Here is a 20,558-nt window from a genome sequence, read left to right as displayed (position 1 = left end):
TTATGAGTGACACTTCCTGTAAAGTGTTTAGTGTCAATGGTTTTCTTTAGGGAAACAGATAAGTGTTACAGCTCAGCCTCTATCAGCCTCCTCGGAAGTAATGCTCAAGACTATCACCAACAGCAGGAATGGTACTCTGGACTTTTATCTTACCCCAGCATTTTATCCCGACAGCTGAAGTGAGGAAATATCAGCTTTGTGCACAAGCTCCAATTTGCTTTAATTATGGAAACATATATTATCTGTTTAAGCATATACAGTAGTTAAGATTTTAGATCTCGTGAATTTGGTTATTTTTGCCCGTGGCTTTATTCATTTGTGGTATGCTTAATTTGTAAATTAGTCACTTTATGTTCATCTTAAAATGTAAAAAATACAACTTTTACTATTCACTGTTTTATCCTAAGTGCCTGGAATGGAAATTACTAAGGCTTCTGTAACTGAGTCATTATTTTATGGGGTTCACCTAAAGATAATCAGAATTCACAAGGTACACGTTGTTTGTAGGTAATTTTCCTACAAAAGTCCATATACATAAGCCAAGGGTTTCTTTGTAGTTATCTATGGATTTGCGCACAGATAGATTTGGCCATGACACATGTGGGTGGCACACAATAGCCTGTCCATGAGTGTGAGGTGGTTAGAATCTTACTGCAGATGGCAATTATGTGGAGGCATAGGGTTTCAGGACAGTGAAAGAAAGGGGTAGATATTTTTGTGCATTCCTCCAAGACAGGAATAGTTTCAATATAAACAGGAAGTGGGCTGATTTCCCAATCTTCCATTTCCAAATTTTTATTTCACAATTGTACTTGCTATATGCTCCATTTATTTACTGTTTTTCCTCCACTTCGCCTTAAACAACCATTATTTTGGTAATTGTGGTAAAGTGGATTAATTAACAATTTTGAAAAAAAAGTCGTGGCTCTATATCTAGACACAAATTAACCTTCTCCATATTGCACAGCTGTGATGTGAACCATAAACCAATGATAATACCACTGCCAAAAGTCAAATTCTAAGTAGCCAACAACAACAACAGTCTTGGATGAAACACTGCATATTTTTGAACTACTGTTAATTGACATGTCTTTATCTCAACTTTGGGTCTGGAGATCTGAGAAAGACCGATCGCTATCGACTAAGAAACTTTAAGGATTTTGAATACTTGAATCATGTCTCCTTTGAGTCTTAACAAAGAGGCCTACAATAAGTATTTACAAAATTTAGCAGCATCGACAAAAGTTACCTCACTGACTTTTCTAGAATCAACAGAGAAATACAAACCAGGGGTCACTAATGAAAACTAAGGGCAATGATATTTAAAACTGGAAACAGGGGGGTCTTCTTTCCACAGATCACTGTAGAAATCGGAAACATGCTACTCTGCCATTTTGTTCAGAATCTTACAATCAATTCTTTCAAGAAACAGTAGGACGAGAGCTTCAATCAGCTGCTAAAAACCAAACGAGCTGCAGGAGCCAACAGGTTTCCTCTGCTTTGTAAACCTTCTTATGTTTTTATGCAGTGAACTGACAGTGAGGATTTTCAGTGTCTTGGCTGTGTGTTACTGCATGAATTGAGTTCTAGGTTTATGATAGACTCCCTCCCATACTAGACTGGAAATTTCAGCAGTAGTTCTCGTAAGTTAAGAAACAGACTGAAAGAAAGTTATAAAAATAGATATTATATCGCACCCGTGCTGTGCTGTGTTTAATTCCAAAAACTCTCAGTAATGCTTAAAAAACTCCCTTGAGAATTAGCTCCATTGGGATTGGGGACAGGCAGCCTGCCAACCTCCAGCGTAAACATGCAATCATCCCACAACATGTATAATTATAATGGGGATATGAGAGAGAGAAAGAGAGAGAGGGGGAAAGACAGAAGAGGTGGGGGAGCACAAGTAGTTTCATGAAATGTTGTTTGGTGAGTATCTGGTTTATAATTGAGATTGTTTGTGTTAAGAGGGGCTGAATTAACAAGCACTGGCTGTTTTTATGTCAGATGGCCTCTTCCAGGAGGTCTGTTTCAAGCAGTGTCCGATAGCGGCCTAAGACATACAGACACATGCATGCACGCACACGCCTACGCACGCACAACCACACAAAAAACATTGGGTGGTTTAAGGGCTGGAACAGAGAGCTTGCACTAGCCCTGTTCTTTAATCCACCATCACAAGGAGCAAATTTCTCCTGCACTCAGTTAAAGGAGTTCTTTATGCGGTCTGCTAACTTGGAAGGGTTGTGGTTACCTACGATTCCAATTACCCTTACTGATGAGAAATTGATTACAGTTTCAATTAGAAAAAATTGTTTCCAGGGCTTTGGATCTGTAATCAAAATTAATTTGTTGTCATTGTGGGTATATGTAATTGTAATTGACCACAACCATAATACCTGGCTTCCACGTGCCACCTAATCAGTTTGAATCGAATAAACAACAGGTTCTTGTGCTCATGCTGCAAGCTCTCTTCAATTTTTGCTTCCTGTAGTTTTTGTCCTATTTTTCTGATTTTTTTTCCACACTTGAAATATTTCCGATTCACTTTTTTTCGATAAGCAACAGGATAAGCAGACTAAAACTGAATGGGTGGACATATCTGAGGGCAGAAGTGACCCACTAAACAGATTTTAATCTTGATGGAAAGATGTATAGGCAACTAACAGTCATATAACAACAGGATTGATACCATTTTAAACTGAGGTCCTGAATACTTGATCTTTAAATATATCATGGCACTTATTAAGAGTACGGTTAACACTGATGTTCTCATACAGTTTAGCCTTCCTAATGTTACATAAAGACTTCCTAAAGGGGTCCTCCAGAATGTTAAAAGCACTTTTGGATTCTTTGGAATGAATTTAAGATATAATTATTGCTGTAATTTTGTGGGACATTTGTGAGAATACATAGACGAAGGAACGGGACATCTTTCCTCCACAGATACTTTGATAATGTGAACTGTTGTTCCCGTGGTAGCATTTATCTGTTTTATGTCGTGTATGGAGCTGCTGCTTGGCTTAGGCCTAGAGCACAGGAAAAGCACACAGGCAGGCAATTCAGTAAACTGACGGCATGTTAAAGACTACAGTCATGCCAACTACAAAGGCTCTTTCACCACAAAATGCTCAATGTTTTAAAGACAATAAAACCATTGAAGTATGAAAGCTCTGGAAAAATGTCCAAACAATAACACACAAGTAAAGCACAATCTATGTCAACCACATTCCATTTAAGAATTACTAAATTACACCTGTAACAGCCAAGGATTTCAAGACTTTTATGTCTTTCCAAATCCTGAAAACTTAACCATCATTTTTGTGGTAACTGCTTTCATTTTTGAGAATTTCAATTATGCATCAGAAGGCAAAGGTTTTAGGCCAAATATATTAAATCAATCCACACAAAATATAGCTTCATGTTGCTATGCTGTAATTGCTGTATGGTCCATAGCATGCTTTGGGATTGTTCTTTTGCTTGTTTTATTTATGTTAATTTGTTCATTTTCATGTGAAACCAATCAAATTCCTATTGACACATAACAATATTATCACTCTCTGATGACCTTGTTTATTTTGAGATGGAGTGGTAGAGCATATTGACCATGACAAACAATGCCAAGTAAAAAAAAATAGGAAAGCCTTATTTAGGCAGACATAATTAAAAATAATCTAAAACCAGGGGCTTCCTCCTTTGTGTTGTTTGCAGCTTCAGAATCAGAAAAGCACAACTTTCCCAGAGTGACCAGACCATGACCTGGCCTAGGGGTCAGATTACTAGGGGGCAGACATGTTTATATTTTTCCTCAAAAAGAAAAACATCATTAGGACTTCAGCTCCACTTCTTTGCTTTTCCCTCCTGCCCCTGTCTTCCCACCTCTCCCTCCTCCTTACCCACGCCCCCCTGTTTGTTTCTTTATCTTGCCTTGGTGATGGTGGAGTAGCCTCTCAGTGTGTGACCAGAAATATGTTTGCCCAGTCTTTCTTATGTGAAACAAAGCTTTCGCTCTCTCCTTTTTCTTCCTCACTAGACAAGCCAAGCATTAAAGACATTCATATGTCAGCGATATGACATGATGCAGATGGTGGGCTTCCTTTTTAAACAGACATGGCCAGATTTAAATACCTACCCATGACCAAGTACTATACCATTTAAAGTATAGCAGGTCCCATTAACCAAACTGATAATATAGCCGAGCGTTGACACCATTTTTCTGTAGTGGAATCAATAGCTGAAGAAGCTGATATCCCCTAGTCACTCTCAGGCTGAAAATGACACAAACCAAATCATGAATAGAAGTTGTTATAAATATGAGACATTTTTTAAATGTAATTAAGTTCTGACAATTGCCTGTAGCAGCATTTTTAATTCTAAACTGTTTTTGTCCCTGAACATTAATGGTAGGTGCATTATCACCATTGATAAAAACTCTATCTGGTGACCTATGCTGATAGACATGATGGCATAACAGTTAGGGCTGAAGACTTTATTTTTCAACCAATCTGGGAGAAAAGATGTTCATACTTTTGAGTAAGAACGATCTAACAATTTCTAATAGCATTTCAATTATTTTTTACATTTTCTGGTACTACCATATTTCAGGCCAATACATAATTCTCATCTGCATGTTTTATATTTGAATCCAATGGAAATTCAATTCAATAAGGTAAAAGATTTTATGCTCAGCACCACAGAACCATGGTGTTTTTTTTCTTTTCTCTTTTTTTATTTTTTCATCTATTAGGTATTACCCTGCAGCTCATGTGCTAACACAGCTACCCACTCTAACCTCTTTGTAAACAAGGTTAAAAGAAGAGAATCTTTTTTAGTCTTGAACAGAGATGACTGCGAGTGGTATTTGAATCCTGAAAGGCATAGCCAAATTCAGTCCTATGGACCTCTTCCGAACCACCAGTGAAACACTAACCAGAGGACACAAGAGGACTACAGACCGGTACATTTAGACTGAGAGAATGAGACACCTCTTTACATAAAGCAATGTGGAAGTGTGGAACAGCCTATCCAGCCATGTTGTTGAAATTGTTACCTTCACTTTTTTTCAAGAAACAGTTGGATGAGCTCAGTCCTTATTCAGTTACTGTCTAAAAACAAGCAGGCTGGATGGTCCTACTGGCCTTCTTCTCTTTCAAAACGTTCTTCTGAGAATCTGATGCAGTGCTTTAACTAAATATTGTCGGATTGGGGAACAAGCTACTCAGTCATGATGTTCAAGCCAGTAAACTGAATCAATAAGCTACTAGCAAGTAAGCAGACTACACAGGCTAACTGGCTTCCTTTTTTAAAAATTACTCTTATGTTCCTTTTTAAAAGTTGCACTCATTACTATTCTTCTTGTTGAGGAAATTGTCAGCTGCTCATCGCAGGAATGCCTGGGAGAGGAATGGGACAATTTGCTGCCTGCATTACTTTACCTCTTCCATACAGTCTATTTTACATGCCAGGGAGCTCCAAAATCTGTCCATGATATCCAGTAAAGGAAGAAATGAAGCAGAGGGCGTGCTGGCCTGGAGAGCAGATGAAGAGCTCAGGTTAGGATCGCACTCAGCCCAGCCTTGTAAAAGATGTGCAACCAGCTACCCAGAGGACGAAGCACGCAATTAAGACTCACAAATAGCCAGCTCACTGGGCAGCAGCTGACTTTTATCATGTCAGAGAGTAACTAAACACATGAGTAATTAAATAAGAAGAAGAAAAAAGAGATTGTCGCCCAGACCACCGCAGAGAAAAGGGGCAGGCGATCAAGACGGACGACTTCCTATTCCACACTGATTATCACTCCCGGGGTCTGAACAACAGCCCTGTAAAACTCTCCTCATTAAGAAGACCTATTTTATAGGCACTTAATGAGCTTAGCCCCAAAATAAAAAGCCCTCTTTTTCTCCCAAAGGTCTCTGTCCCTCGCATTTCTGAAACCAAAAACGTACCCAACAGTTTTCCAGAAGTGTACCGGACAAGAATACATTTTCCCTGCTTATCCTGGGCAGTTCTGGTTTAGCTGTCTCTGTCCTACTTGCTGTGCTCAGATCTGTCCTTACCCTTTCCCCATTTCCCACCAAAGCAGGTGTTTCTGTTTGTATGTAATAGACCCATTCCCACACAGATGTGCAAGAAAACTGCACAGGGTGATTAAGAGATCCAAAGCAATTTTAGTAAACACTGGAAGCCAAGCCATCACCTGCAAATATGACAAAATGTGTAGGAAACTTGGATAGTGATCTATAATAAATAGGAAATTACAGGATTTGACTTCTCTCTGCAAACAGAACAAAAAAAGATAATGCAACTTTCCCCAACTCAATGCACAATAACAACATCAGGATACACTTATTTGATGAAGGCTGCATTTCCAGAATTAGCACATGCTATTTTCTTGCATTGACTCACATTTTAACAGCTGTCTTTCCCTACCACTGAAAAGCAAACCTCTGTTTTCTTCTATTCCAAATCAAAGTTCCACTGCACCACATACAAGACATTAGAAAGTTAAAATTTGGGGTTATAAATAAAAGTACGAGTCACAGCATTCTCTCATGCAATTCTCTCACAACATTGCATAAATACGGGATGACAAATACCAAGTGTTATGGACAATGGATGCTGTGGGTTAACGTGGGCGTAAATGAAATTAACAGGAAGTTACAAATTTCCCATCAATGGCAAGCATGCTCTATTATCCTTAAAATGTTTCAAACGCTTTTGTTCAAAGTGACTGCACACTAGAATCCCACTATGAAAATGCTCTCTGTGTGACTCTTTGTGGTTCCTGTTTGCTGTGTCTTACCTGCATGCTTAGACCTGCAAGCAACAGCCTTGTCTCAGCTGTATGCAGCTGTACTCAGCTCTGAACTACTAGAGCCTGACCTACTTGCTTTAGTTTCAGTATATACAGAAAAATGGTCTTCACACTCCATCCCATAATAAAAGTGTAAATTTGGGAAGACCTCTATTACAGATGGATCAAAATATTCATGAACAGATTGATGTGTTCTTTAACATGTATTATATCTCCATAATTCTTGTGTGATTCTCTCACTTTTTCAAATATAATTTATCCAACATTTGGAAGGAAGAATGTTCTTTTATTTAAAAAAAATAAATGCATAAATGCACGTTTATCAGCCTGTTTATACAGTATATGCACACAGATATTTTGGTCAAATCTAAGTCCAAAGGATAGACAAAAGGGAAATTAACAAGACATGAGTCTTTTTCTTTGGGCCCTTAGTACAACTGAAGAGCATTTTACAGAAATCACTATAAAGTCTTTCCTCTTGATACCCATTACTGTGGTTATATTCCTTGTTTCCCATGAAGAAGTTGATCGATGCTGAGGCCTGAGTCTGAGACAAAACGTTTTTTTGTTCTGCTTCAGCTCAGAAACCAACAGTTCAACTATATAAACACACCTAAGAGATTTAACAGTCCAAATGCCAATCCCATGGATTTAAGCTTAAGCATGATTTAGGCAGCTTTAACGCAAAGCTCACCTGCGTGTTTGTCATCTCTAACAAAAGAAGTCTTCTCAGCCCAAAGAAGGATAAAACAATGAACAAAGAGTATAAACTAAAACATAGGTTGTCTTGTTTGGAATTTTCAGGACTAGCTATGATGTTATTTAGGTGTAGCTATCTTTTTATTAGATTGATTTTTAAAATAAAGATGGTATTTTTTAGAAAGATACGAACACGAGATGATTTTCATTCAACTTTATTGGTTTTATCTAACAAGAACAGAGCAACCTCTAGCTGCGGACTCTATTCCAGAATGTAGGACCTTTTTTGTGGAGTTTGGATATTCTTATGTGTGTGCATTGGCATTGGGTTGGTGACGTGGACAATCACGGACTCCTAATAATCCCCAACTATGGCTTCATCGCTCTGTTCTCCTCCCCATTGATAGCTGATGTGTGGTGAGCGAACTGGCACATTTTGGCTGCCATCTCATCATCCAGGTGAGGTTCATAATAATGCCATGAGCTCCAGTTTCCTCTCCCCTTCCAAAGGCACATGAGCTACATTAATTGATCTCTCTAAATTCTTCCTCTGTGTGTGTCCTGAAATGGAGTAGTGGCTGGTACAGGGTGCTGTCCAATCTTGTATCCTGTGCTTTCGGGATAGGCTCCGGGTTGCTACGATCCTTTGCAGGAATGAGCAGATTTCATGTAAAGGAAGGATGAGTGGAAGAGAGCTGCTGGCAAGGAAACAACGACTGCACCTCAGTCAATGACTGCCATGTTTCAGTGAACAATATGTGCATAAAATATTCAAGATGGCCCCATGCTATTGGCAGCCTGTTACAGCAGCTCTGTGTCTTTTTGTTGTCTTTCGTTTCTTTCAGTTAGTGTTAGTGAGTCAGTGTTTTTCTTTCTTATCTTTGCCAGCGACCAGATTTGCGATCACAAAACACAATGGATGCTAGGGAGCTGAGATTTCTGCAGTTTCCCTCACGGAACCAATAAAGTATCTATCTAAAGCCGTCATATCATATTTCCTTCCCAAATGCCTATGTTTGATCATTTTATTGTTCATTATTCATAGTCTGATTATGGAAAAGATTTGATGGTGACAAAAAAACAAAGATAAAAACAAAAAAATACTGGAATGCATTACTCTCCTATCCTCAACTCTCCCATATATTTGGTGAATATTGGAGATATTTGGTGAAACACTTATTATTTTTTTGCTTATTATTTTTTTGAATTTCTGTATCCAACTGCTTTTGAATTGTGTATTCCCCTGTTCTTTTTATAAGTGGTTTAATTTCCCAGTACTGATTAAGAGCTTGTCTTTTAACCCATTTGTTTTGCAGGCTGACAGCCCATGACAGTTATTACACACTACTATGCCACTAAAGGCAACACTGTAGCATACTCTGTCAAGCCAGCATCAGGTAAGAAAAGAGGCCAGTTCAGCAAAGTCCTGGCACAGCAAACTGTGCCAGTTCTATACCAACCTGGTCCTACAGTATCAAGGAAATATAGTATCTCTGTCACCAAAAAGTCTAAGGCTTTTAATTTTCAGTACTTACTTGCACGCTATAAATCTTCTCACTGATGTCTTTTAGCGGTCAAATTGCATTTGGGAATAAGGGATTGAAAACATACTTTTCAAAACAGTGGTTGCTGTTTAATCTTCTATTTCTCTTTTCTCACACAAAAATAATAAGCGCACAGAACGACCTAGCCAGTTGATTCACATTTGTCCCTCATTTTTAGTGCCCTGGGATCAGATGAATTTTGAATGAGTTTCGTTTGTCACTGACAACCTAAACAGAAAGACAGACAAATAAATAAAGGCACAGATCAACTAGACACTGGCTGCTCTTCACCTGAGTGGTAGATTAGCATCTGCCATTGTTCCTCCTGGTCAGGAAGGGTTAATCCCAGGGAGTGTGGAGGGGTGGGCTGTGGAGGGGGGCAGCAGGGAGGCTGCACTGAGAATGCCAGGAATGTCCTGCCCTGTTTACAGCCTCTGTGGGCTCACACCTGCAGGTCAAGGGGCTATCACTACCCCCCCCCCCCCCCCCCACCTACCCCATCCCCCCTCATTACAAGGGGGTCAGGCTCGGGGGTGACCTAATTAAAAGCTCATTACATCACAGACAACCTCCATTAGCATGCCCAAGCCTAGCCGTTAATCCATTAGCACCAGTGAAGCCTTCACAAGTTTGGCATTCTGGCCCCTGTGGCCCCCAGGCCGCAGTGTGTGAGTCACCCACTTCACCCCTTGGCAGCTGGGCTACCTGATGAAAAGGCGCTCCGGCCACCGGCATTTCCGAAAACAAGACTGTCGGCCTCTGCCCCCTTTTCTTTTTTCTCAGGCAGCAGGCATCTTTAAAGGAAATAACCCAAGAATCCAGGAATTGCTCCTCTTTATTTAACCCTAGAAAATTACTAACCTGCCCTGTGGTACGGTGATTGTTCTCCTGCTGCCACGCCACATGAGAATTGCTCCTGGGGATGACGCAGCGTGTAACTAGCGTTTAGTCCCAGCGATTGCATTGTTTCACTCTTCAAGAACGTGTCCTGTCAAACGGGCTGTGGAGGGTTGGGACGCATACCCCGCAGGGGCTTGGACCCATCAGATGATTGCGCGCGACAGTCTGAGATGGAGCTGAATCACTCCTTTTATTAGCTGTTATGCACAAGTATTAGTGGAACACAGTGAGAAGCCTTGGGATTTCTGTGCTCATTAGCAGAACATTTTGCTGGCCTTTATCGTAGCAGGGGAAAAAAAATACCAGCATATGAAATGAATAAAATATACCTTTTCAGCAGTTTTCAAAAGCAAAGTTCCATATACGCTGTCCTGGTTTAATATATCTGTCGGACAACACTTTGTTCTCATTCAATTACAGTGCTTGGCCCAGAAAACTCCCCCCACATAGTTCATACCACTCCTCACTGTCACCTCATAGGCCTCTAATTAACTGGTTGGTTTGATCCGAAGTTTCAGAGTTTTCAGAGAATCTCTGGTGTACCATTAAGGCACGTGGTGGCTGAATAAAAGAAAAGTTAAAGCAGCCTTTGTTCGTTCATTTCGGGGTAGAACAGCACCTGTTCAAGAAGTGCTGGTCTCCAAAACAAATTCTTCCTTCCTTAGAGACCAGTAATATACATATATAAAACGAACCTGGAAATAATATTTCTGTGAGCAGTTCTGGCACGTTGTTCTTTGTCTGGCTTACAAAGGATCAGGGATATTTCTGTGGAAAGAAGGAAAATCCCAAACCTTTCTATATCAGAAGATGAAGTGTGGCCTTTTCTTATATTACTGTAATAACTAAATATTATGTCTGTCTTTCTTAGTAGAATCCTACCTGACTCTGTTGCTCATATTTTGCTGAAAGGGATCCTTCGTATTGTTACAGGACTATAGTGGTATTTAGTGTGTTTGAGCTCATTCTGTTGTGTGAAAGAGTTGTGTTGTAACTTCTGATGCAGAGCAGTTCTCCTACAAAAGTGAAGGCACAGCAGTCTGTGCCTTGTGAAGCATCATGGGATTTTTTGTTTCATTCAGAGACTATAGGTGGGATCCATTTATCCTTTCAATGACAAAGTTATTAATTACCAGTCCTTCCCTCTTTAAAAAAGCGTTAATAAATACTTCACAATCTTTTGTTAAAAACGTTTGATATAGATCACAGAGGTTTCTCTCCCATTTAAAGAGATCTATGGAATTACAAGTCAGTTACCTTGGCCTTTATCAATCTTGGTCTCCTAATAATCCCCATCTATGAACTGGCTCTATCACTCTGTTCACCTCCCCACTGAGAGCAGATGTGTGGTGAGAGTACTGTCGCAACATCCAGGTGGGTGCTGCACATTGGTGTTGGTAGAGGGTGAGGTTGCTTTGAGTGGAGCGTCCAGAAGAGCACTATATAGGTGTAAGGATTTAGTTATTAATTCCTTTTCTAGGGGAATGAAAGACTATAAGCCACACTGTTGTAAGCATTAACTCTTCCCAAGGAGTGTCAGGGGGCCTTACAGTGCCCAAGCTCAGTGAGTGATTCTATTGTTGAAGACTGAGAGGAAAAAAAGGGAAAGTGTATCCTGGAATGAAAAGCGGAGTAAAACAAAAGAAAGAAAAAAAAAACTTGCAGGCTTTGTCAATAGACTGGTCCTGCTTTATCAGCCATCACAGGCAACACTGCTCAGCCTGTTGGGATATTGGGCTACAGTAACTGTTTCCCCTGGGAGGTCTCACTGCCCAGGCTGACAACGGTACAGGAGAAAGTGGGTGGAAGGAGCAGCCGATTGTCACAACCTGTTGCAGCAGAGCGCAGAGAGACTTGGGCTGCTGCTTAAACCCCTGGAGCTGCTCTCAAAATGAATTTTACATTTTTTCTTCTGTCTTTGGGTTCCTGAGCAACAACTGTATATATAACAAATGAATATACTTCAAAACTAAAAAGATCATTTAGGCACTTGACTCTTGGCAACTTACAATTAAATGCATTCAAAATTTGCTATAAAAGCTTTTTCCTCTATTCTTTGTGAATCATTTCAATAGTTTCACGATTCCTGGGGTTTATAACTTATATATTTTTTTACTTTAGATTTTTTTTATTCTTGAGCATTACTGCAGCAAAAAAAAAACAACTTTCAAATTAAAATGTGTCTCTTAAGTTGTTAATTTAAAACGTTAATTATCAACTCATCAGAACTCATAAACAAATTAAAAATGTATTTTCTGTGATTAAATCCTTGTGATGAATTAAGACCTGCAAAGAATGTTGGTTTTTTCAGACAATGCAGTGTGTTAAAGTATCTTTCTATATTATTGTGACAAATGTTTTACAAAGACAGCAAAGATACATTTCCCTACCAATAAAGGAAAACACAGTGATACCAGGCCTGGGTACTTTTTGGATTTAAATGATCTAACACAGATGACAGATAGATAATTAATTGAAGGCTAAACAGATAAGCCCCCCTCCTCTTCTGTCCAGAAAGGTGGTGAAGACAATAGACGACATAGCTGTTTTATCACAACAATTAAAATTCAAAACAGGTATTTTGTTATGTAATTTCTGAACAAATGGAACGTTGAGTGAGAGCAAATCAAGCCATCACATTATTCACAGTTTCAGAAAATGGCAATTATTTTAGCAATCATAACTGTATGTGCTGTAGGACTGAGTGACAGGTTTGCTAGCCCCCAAAAACAATAAAAACCCAGGTCAGATCCCAAAATGATGTGGAATTAATTTAATTTTAGTTTTTATTGGACAACCAATCTGGAAAGGTGGCTGCTTTCGTCTGGCACTGTCTGCTGCACGTCTACACCTAGTTTAAATCATTTTAACAAAAAAATAAAAAACAGATTTCCTTCCTTTAACATGTGATGAATGTGATGACTGACATAAATATACTAAACACTCATGAGAAGATGTGGCACTCTGTGAGCAGAGACTTTAATAATCCAACTTTAACTTTAGGGCTGAATTCTGAAAATCTTCGGTCTTTACCATAGAAAGCACAGTCTATTTATTCTTTCATGAGTCAATGTGTGCAGTACCATCTCTTCCAGCAGCAACCTTAGCTTTCCCTGGCGGTCTCCCATCCAGGTACTGGCCAGGCTTACACCTGTTTAGCTTCAGTGGGTTATGGGTTGGGAGATGCAGTTTGGTACTGTGAATAAGTTTGTCCATTTTGGAAAAAAATATCAGTCCAAAGAAGATTAACCATCCTGAGGCTAAAGGGAATTACATATTCTGACAGGCTGAAGGAATCAGATCTTTTTAGTTATAAACAGAGAAGATTTTGAGAGGATTTGAGGATTAGATACAAATATTCAATATCCCCATGGGCACTGATAAAATTAATGCAGTAGACGTCAGAATAGACAGGGAAACAGGAACCAGAGGACACAAGTGGAAACTCAGTGAAAGTGCATTTAAAATTGACAACAGGAGCACATGTGGTTGTGGAAGTATGGAACAAGCTATCCAGCCATATTGCTGAAGCCTATATTACCGTAGATTCTCTCAAGAAATGAATGGAGGGGATCCTTAGAGCAATTAGCAATTAAAATAACTACAAAATTGGCTAGATTGGGGAGAATGTCATCCTCTAGTTTGTAACTATGGCTACTTTTTTATCCCTATTTTATAAGATTATGTAATATACTCTTGTAGTTATATATATATAGTTATTTTGTTAAATACAATCACAAAGATGAATGCAGATTAACTTATTTTCTATTGCCGTAAATACCTTACGTATGATTATTGGACACTCATTATCATAGAGGTTTGGGTGTGAATCTGGGCCACTGTATCAGTAGCCTTTAATTCCATTTAAGCTCTTAACTGCTCTGTTCTACTAATTGTTAGCTTCACTGGAGTGCCTCAATACCTTTTCTCCATTTCAGAGTGCTAAGATATATTGTTTTATCAAAGATATGTTGATAAGACAAGCTAATTAAGTTTCATTTCGTGTACAGAGGTATACCAAAGTAAAAGCAGAGTTACACGTAAATAGGCACAGTGAAGGTGTGATAGAGGTTCATAAGGCATATTTTGGGAACTTTGAGAAACTGTGACAAAGCAAAGTGCAGGCACTTGCACAAGCCTGGCAAATCCAAGGGGAAATTGCACAACTATTGTGCTAATTTACTGTGGGATACTTTGATGAAGGGAAAGCACACAGATGTTTATAATGACAGCAACATTCTGAACATTGCTCCCCTCTGTGTTTTGCTGGAAACTGCAGGGTATACATGGCTTGCTGCTTGTTAGCAGGCCTTCTTTGATAACGCTCCCTGGACTTTGAACATGTTTGCTGTGAATCGAATATTGTTCCCTGGCAGGGAAGAGAAGAGGAGAAAGGGAGCCCAGAAGGACTGGGGTTGGGGGTCTATGTATGTTGAGAAAGAAAGAGCCCAAATTGTCCACCTTTCATTAGTGTGGTGAGTGAAGGCTCTGCCACAACCTGGATTCCCAAGACTCTCAGATAACAAGTGACTTCCCACACTGTGCTTTTCTGTTCACTAATAAAACCAGAGAGAGAGAGCAAAAAACAGGGAGAGGAAGAGAGAGACCCCCTCAGCTCCCTGTTATCTCTCCAGCACTCATTCCTCATGGAAGCTGATGGCTTATTTTCACTGTGCTCAATGAATGACTGCCGACAAGGCATTTCTGATCTCTTTGATAAGGACCCCCACCCCCACAATTCTCTACCTTCACTCCAAAGTGACCAAGTTAAACTTACTCTGCAGCACTTCAGAAAATTGTTAATGAAAGACATAAAACAGAAGGTAAAAGAAAACCTTATCACAACACAAACAAATAAGAAAGGAAGATGAAGGGGTCACTAACCAGCCTCCCACAGATATCACACCCAAGCACAAATTTCCTGTCAACCTTTCCTGAAATGTCTTACAAGGGCAAATAGACACACAGCTTCCCCCTCATTTAGATGTTCATTATTGTGTTCAGAGTTTATAATCATTTTCAGTAACATTAATAATTCAAATATATTGTGTGGAATGTGGAAAGGTGAACCTTATGTTTTGGAGCTTCTAAGCTGTTATATTCCACTATTATAAGTCCACTCTACCGACGACGTGCCCAACCTTATTAGCAAGATGGTTTTATAGGGATCCTTAAATTAAAAATGATTGAATACCATGACCAAATAGTTTATCTTACTAGTCCAGTCCAAAAATTGTTAATTCGTTTAACAAGATCATTAAATAAAACAGGCGGCCTACAGGTCTACTTCATTGCCTAGTGCTGTTATCTAATCCAGTGATAATGATTTATACCATGAGGCGAAATAGTTAAGAACTGAACAGATGAAGATGCTGTGACAGGTATTAGATAGAAGTGAGGGGGGTGATTCAAGTTAGGACAACTGCTGCAAGTAAAACCATGTAAGTGAAGTGTTGGTGTCTCCAGAGGTTTTACTCCTAAATATACAAAACATGAGCCAAACCAGTGGAGTGGAAGACCCCTGTAAATACTGTGGACCAGTGCTCTTGACTTGTCTGCAAATGATTAAAAGGAGCCTTGCATGTTGGGCTAAGAAACAGATTCAGTGTAAAACACTAGTGGTTTACACAGAACTATTTTTAAAGTCAAAGTAGGTGATAGTTTTTCACAAGAAGCTTAAAAGCCTAGAAATGTTCAGATGTGCTAGTGCAATGCCAATCAACCAACTACAGAAATTTTACATCTCTCAGTTCAAGCTTCAAGCATGCCAAAGTACAACAACTAAATAACAATCTAGGTTTGTTCATGAAATGGAACTCAAAACAAAAGTTCAGGGAGAGGTCAAACCCTAATCTCACCCACTTCTAACTACCTACATATCAATATCACGCTTCTTGCTTAATTGCTTGCGCATTTCGTTTTCACATACATTCTCCCTGCCCTATCTTCACCCTTGCAGCTGCTCATCCCTTATTGAATACAGGGGAGGTCCAAAAAGCCCCATTCCTATGGACGAGTCACCCCAACAAAACTCACAATTTGAGTCGTGCCTCTCCTCCATCTTAATTAGAGTTTGAAAAAACTACTGAAGTACAGTGGGGCAAATGCATTCACCACGGTCATCTTAAATATTCTTACAGGTTTCTGTCTTTGCTGGTGTGCCTTAGTTCTCATGTCACAAAGAGGGAGGACAGGTGCTCTCCACTGCCGGTGATTTTCAGGATATCCATTTCTTCTGAGCACAGGAGGACTGTTTAACGCCATATAAAAAAGAAGGCTTGGAATCCAAGGTTGCCTTATTACTTCCTCTTACTACCCCCACAGAGGCAAGCACACTTACTCAAAGCCAGGTCTGGTTGTTGTAACTGGAGCACTGTACATGTTTGACTATGAAATAACCGTGCTAAAAAGAAAGATTTCATGAAAGCTGGTTCTCATTTAGCTTCTATTATAGCACACACACCACAGTTAGTAATATGAGCGCTTGCCCACGTAAAATAAGAGAGTTCATAGCAAAATACATGCAATAAACCTATCTTATTGAATGCTGCCTTTAATTTAACAATTATCCCATTAGTGATTATAAATAGTACTGCAGTTATAAAATGCTTTTTTTTAAAGAAAGTCATTGATGATCACTGGGGAAGGACAAACTGTTTCACAGATAGGTAAACACAAAACAGCCCCCCCTCCAGTGGCAGTGTGGAGCAGTGGTGGGGCTCTGGGTTCAAGTCCTGTGTAGGCTGTTACTCTTGTACTTACTATGAGCAAGGTATTCTGTCAAAGTGTTTCAGTAAACTTACACTTAGAAATGGGTTTCCGGGTCATTGCTGTAAATGTGAATTTGTTCTTAATTTAATCATTTGACAAATGAAAGGCAAAAAATCTCTTTGCAATAAACACTAAGAGGGAACATTTTATCAAACAGGATGTAAAGGATTTCTATTTGCTTTCCTGTAAGTGTTGCATGTCGAAGGCTGTGCAAGGTGTTTGGCTTTTAAATGGGATATTTTTATCTGTGTCTGTTGCCCAGGATCCTCACAATCAGAGTCCTTAGGGTTGGCACGCAGCTTTCAGTACTTAAGGTCCTGATAACTATCCGGTTGGCTTTGATGTGCAAGCTCCCACCTCCTCACTCCCCTCTCAGGAAATTGCATTCTGTTCGCTGCCGCAGCAGATAAATGAAGCAGGGTAGGACTGCACACTGTCACCAACTGACCTGGCCTATCTCACTGAGGCCCAGCAGCATGCCAAGCTGTGTGCACATTAAACTGCCACCATTCCCCCAGCCTTTTCACACACACACACACACACAGAGGAATGCATCACACACACTTGTTCCTTCTGTGCAAACAAGTACATTCAAAAGAAGCTAACAAAACATGTAAGGCGCCAAAAGTACAAAACATTAAGATAACTTTGCTGGGTCATGAGAACTTGTTTATAACCCTTGTTATATATCCATTCATCTATTTTCTAACTGCTTCATCCAATTCAGGGTCGCAGGAGAGCCAGAGCCTATCCCAGCAAGCAACAGGCGCAAGGCGGGATACAGCCTGGTCCGGACGCCAGTCCATCAAAGGTCACACACAGAGACACGCACACACTCACACCAGGGCCAGTTTTCCCAGAAGCCAATTAACCTACCACTATGTCTTTGTACTGTGGGAGGAAACTGGATCACCCAGAGATAACCTATGTGAACATGAGTTGAACATACAAACTCTATGGAGATAGCACCACAGTTATGGAATTGAACCATGACCTACTACTGGGAGATCGTGACAAGTAAAGGCATTAAATATTATATTTACAGGTTTATGTTAATCCCTTAAAGAATCACTCTAATGTATCTGTTTGCAGTGATTTACATGGAGAGATTTGTATTCTTCAGATCTTGAAATATGAAAAAGCGTCTGTAACAAATACAGCCTAAATATTTGTGCTTGCAGACGCAAAGGTTTTTTTTATCTCTAGCTACAGCACTATGCATTAAGTTAGTTTCATGATCATTTTCAATTAAGCAGACCTGAAGTCATCAGGCCGTTGGTTTTCATTGCATTTCAGTCTGTTCATTTCTTATTATTGAATCATGTTTCATTATACTAGAAACATCAAGTCTGAGACATATAGAAAGTGGCCGTCTCAAATGTTTCTTGTTAGTATGTATAGAATTCATACTGCATGTGTGTGCATGGTGTGCCATGATTTTTAGTGCTGTGCCAGCTGCTGCTATTTTTTACCATGATCATTTAGAAAGCATTTGTCTCGCCTGAGCAAGGAGACTCCCAGTCCCTAGCTGGATGCAATGCCCAGTGCTGTGTGAAGTACCACTATAATACTAGTCCCCTCTCCAACCTCCCCAAGAAAAAACACTTGAGCCAGAGTGTTTCAGTGCAGGAAATGTCCTGGCGAGAGCAGGTTTGGTTTCGGGTCAATGTGTACTGCTGGGACTAAGGAATGGAAAGGGGGGAGGTGCTGTAGCTGGTGGTGGGTGGGTGGAGGCGGGGGGGGGGGGGGTTGAGAGGGTGAAATTGTGTGTGTGTTGAGTGTGTGTGGGGGGGTGTTTAGTCCGGAGAGGAAACATTAGCAAAGCGAGGAGGAAAAGCTGCCAAATTAACTTCTCACCCTTTCAATCACACTCCTGAGGATTCCTGCTCCACTTATTCCTCACATTCTGGCTCAGTTTACATCCAGTGTGGAGACATCGCGCTGCCGTACCAGCCTAGAGGTCTGCTGATAGACAGCACTCAAGAATATAGTAACACAAACAGAGCCCTCACAGCCTATTGACATGCAGAGTGCCACACATCTGGAAAACAATGTGGTGGGCAATACAACACAAGCAAACACCATATTCAGCTTTGCAGACAACAACAAGCTCAGAATGACAAGACAACACCCTGAGACTCCATTAATTGGATTTCTAATGGTCTTTCACCTGCACTCCCCTTGTCTGTATGCAGTGGTCAGCAATTCCGTGCTACGTCTCATACGAAATATCTTACTCCCCTAGACAGTGTAGAACATGAAGTGTGCAACCAAGGGGAGGCCATTAGCTCTTTTGCTTTTGGGTAGCTAATCCATCTGAAGGTTTATTCCACTGGTTTTTGAAAGAAGCGATGCAATAGATGGCTGTTGCAGACTCCCCAAGCCCTTGGTGTAAGAAGAGTGCAAAGAAATGCAAACTGTCCATTTTAAATGTACATTTCTGCAACCATTGGGTTGACTTTGAATCCGGTCTCCTTATAGCCTTCTCTGTTCAAGGCTAAAAAAATAATTCTTCTAGCCTGTCAGTGTAGAACATTCCTTTGAGCCTGGGAATGTGTCTGGTTGCTCTTCTCTGGAGGAATTCCAAAGCAGTGATATTGGTAATGTTTTGTGGTGACAAAACCTAAACACAATATTCTAAATGACATCTAACTAGTGTGTTGTACAATTATAACTTAACCTAACATTCTTTATTTAGATTCTGCACTTTTAGCTCTATAGCCTAAGATTCTGTTTGTCATTTATAGTGGTTCCCCATTAGAAACTCTTAACGAACAAACAACGGCTAAGAATTCTGTTGAATGGACACATAGGTTTTTTAATCTAAAAAGATTTATAGGGTTTCTGCTTTATTATTCACGTTAAAAAGAAGCATACATCTGCCGAAGCCAAATGCTACTAAAATCCAAAGGATTATGTGTTAATGGTATATTTTTCAAGGTAGATTCCAAAACATGAAACCCTGCAGCAAAGCAGTCCCACTGGGTTACCTTTTCAATTTGTTTGTATTTGTGCATTTGCCTTTTTCGCCTTATATTAGATTAGGGGTTGTTACTCCTTCTCAGGTTCCTCACTCAAAAATAGATGATTAGAGTCATTCCCCAAGACAAATGTAACTTTTCTGGACGCTCTAAATCTGTTTAGGCACATTTAATAGTGTCAATTATTGTGGGGCCAGACAGGGGCTTTGAGTTTCTTTAGTCATGGCCCTTAATAACATTCAGAGCAATGAGAAGCAGATGCTGACCCGTTTGGTCTCTTTGAAAAAAGACATTTGAGTAGCTCTGCTTCTAATTTACGGGCCCTTTCCACATCTGGAATTCTTTATAATTAAAATGTAAACCCCAACGTTCTACTTCCACCTGTCAAACGTTGAGAAGATGAACACAGTAATAGGTTTCTCAAGCACAGTGGAGAGCTGTGCTTGGATGCAGAAAGGGCCTACGCGCTGATGGGGAGGCTTTGTGACTGTTTTTCCTAATAGCGACCGTGCTTAAGGCCTTTATTAGTACCAACAGAAATATTTAGAAATGGTTACCTGCGAGCAAGAGTGGTCCCACAGCTAGTGGCACATTTCCCATGTCAGGGTTTTAGTAACTGTCTGGTCGATAGTTTCACTGGGTCATCCCCATGTGTTTTCTGAAAGGCAGAAAACGCTGCCGCCAATTTTTTCCATATGGGTTCAAACATTTTAGGTGCCGTAGAAAGCACAGTAAAGGGATCCGCCTTAATTTTACAGGTCATGTCCGTTCTCCTCCCAAAGGGAAACAAAGAGTTCTAGGGATGAGGCTATTGTCCATGTTGCACCTGAAATTACATCACTTCATCTC

The sequence above is a fragment of the Atractosteus spatula genome, chromosome 9 (genome assembly GCF_055471065.1).
Source record: "Atractosteus spatula isolate fAtrSpa1 chromosome 9, fAtrSpa1.hap1, whole genome shotgun sequence".
Classification (NCBI taxonomy): Eukaryota; Metazoa; Chordata; class Actinopteri; order Semionotiformes; family Lepisosteidae; genus Atractosteus; species Atractosteus spatula.
Note: the sequence above shows the minus strand (reverse complement) of the source record.